This window comes from Rhinolophus ferrumequinum, chromosome 6 (assembly GCF_004115265.2).
Source record: "Rhinolophus ferrumequinum isolate MPI-CBG mRhiFer1 chromosome 6, mRhiFer1_v1.p, whole genome shotgun sequence".
In the NCBI taxonomy this organism is placed as follows: domain Eukaryota; kingdom Metazoa; phylum Chordata; class Mammalia; order Chiroptera; family Rhinolophidae; genus Rhinolophus; species Rhinolophus ferrumequinum.
The window spans coordinates 67,549,822-67,551,771 of NC_046289.1; positions in this window are offsets into that span (position 1 = coordinate 67,549,822).

Below are 1,950 nucleotides of genomic sequence, written 5' to 3' on the forward strand. Positions count from 1 at the left end.
TGGGAGAATTTGGAGCATTTCCTATTTTCAGACTATGGCATCATTTAGCTAGCAGCCACCATGTCATAGAGGGAGATCACGTCAACATTTCCTAAAACTAAAAAAAAAAATTAAAAAAAGATTAGAAATTACTGAAATGATTTGATAAACAAATTATACTATAAATTGTATCACTTAATTAGCAGTTTTGTAATATATAGTTTTGTTTAGCTAGGAATAAAGGAAATAATTTTGTATTGTACTGATTGACTAATGTATTACTATACTAATTCTTGACATTTTTAAAGTATCATCCTGTGTTTGATAGACATAGATTTTTCTTGAAGACTCATACACTATCTGGGTTATAGTTCCAGTTCTGCTATTTTGGGGGATGCATGCTCTTGGGGTAGAGATTTACTATCTCTGAGGTTTAATTCCCCCATCTATAAAATGGGTGTAATGTTATTTTCCCTTCCCATACACAATGTGGATTGAATAAGATAATAGATGTTAAAAAGCCTGAAAGCATTAATACAAAAAACACACACAAAAAAGGTTTTGTTAAATAATGACAGGAATATATGAGGTCTGACAATCAAGTTTGCAAACTTGCCACCCTGAGCTTACATTGGTAGCAATGTACAAACAGCTCGGTAAGATTTCATAACCTTGGTATATCACTGTCTCACAGCTGTGTTCGTGTCACGTGTGGTGGTGTCTTGCTGAGTGGTATTCATTATTATTGTTGTGTGATTTTGTGTGCCATCGCGAGAGTGTCTGAGCTTTAATTAGAGCAATGAACAAACACTAAATTTCTTGTTCAAATTGGCAAGAGTGGAAGTAAAATCAGGGACAGGCTAGTCCAAGTTTATGGGCATAGTTCCATGAAGAAAATGGCAGTGTAAAAATGGATTAAAAGTTTTTCTGAGGGGAGAGAATGCATCACTGATGAAGAGAGGTCAGGGCACCAGTAATAAGAGAACTGACGAAAACATTGCAAAAAGTCTTCGAGCTGTGCATCAAAATCGTTAGCTGAATGTGAGAAGCATAGTAGACCAAATAAACATCGATAGATAAATAGAAAAATTTTTAACTGAAAATCTTGGCATGAAACAGGTGTGTGCAAAAATGGTCCTGACAGAGCAAAATCAATGAACAAAAGCAAAGGAGAGTCAAAGTTTGCCAAGACCTTTCGGAGAGGCAAGATGATGTTTTGTGCCGTGTTGTCACTGATGATGAAACATTGGTGTACCAATATGAACCTGAAACAAAGTGTCAAAGTGCACAATTGACGTCAGCCAGTTAGTTCTCCACAACCAACAAAGTTCTATCAGTCCAAATCAAGAGTCAAAACAATGTTGCTAAACTTTTTTGATATCACAGGGATTAATCATTATGAATTTGTACCAACTGGATGAACAATTAACCAAGTTCACTCTTTGAAAGTGCTGAAAGGCTGTGTGAAAAAGTTAGACAAAAACGACCTAAAATTTTCGCCAAAAATTCATGGCTCTTGCATCATGACAATGCACAAGTTCACAGGGCACTGTCTGTGAAGGAGTTTTTATCCAGTAAACAAATAACTGTATTGGAACACCCTCCCTACTCACCTGATCTGGCCCCCAATGACTTCTTTCTTTACCCGAAGATAAAGGAAATATTGAAAGGAGAACATTTGGATGATCTTCAGGACATCAAGGGTAATACAACGACAGCTCTGATGGCCATTCCAGAAAAAGAGTTCCAAAATCACTTTGAAGGGTGGACTAGGTGCTGGCATTGGTGCATAGCTTCCCAAAGGGAGTACCTTGAAGATGACTGTAGTGATATTCAGCAATGAAGTATGTAGCACTTTTTCTAGGATGAGTTCACAAATTTAATTGTCAGACCTTGTACCTAGGAACAGATAGCTGTGAAAACTACCATATACCAAAATATCTAAAACAGGTCACAAACATGAGAAAAGTA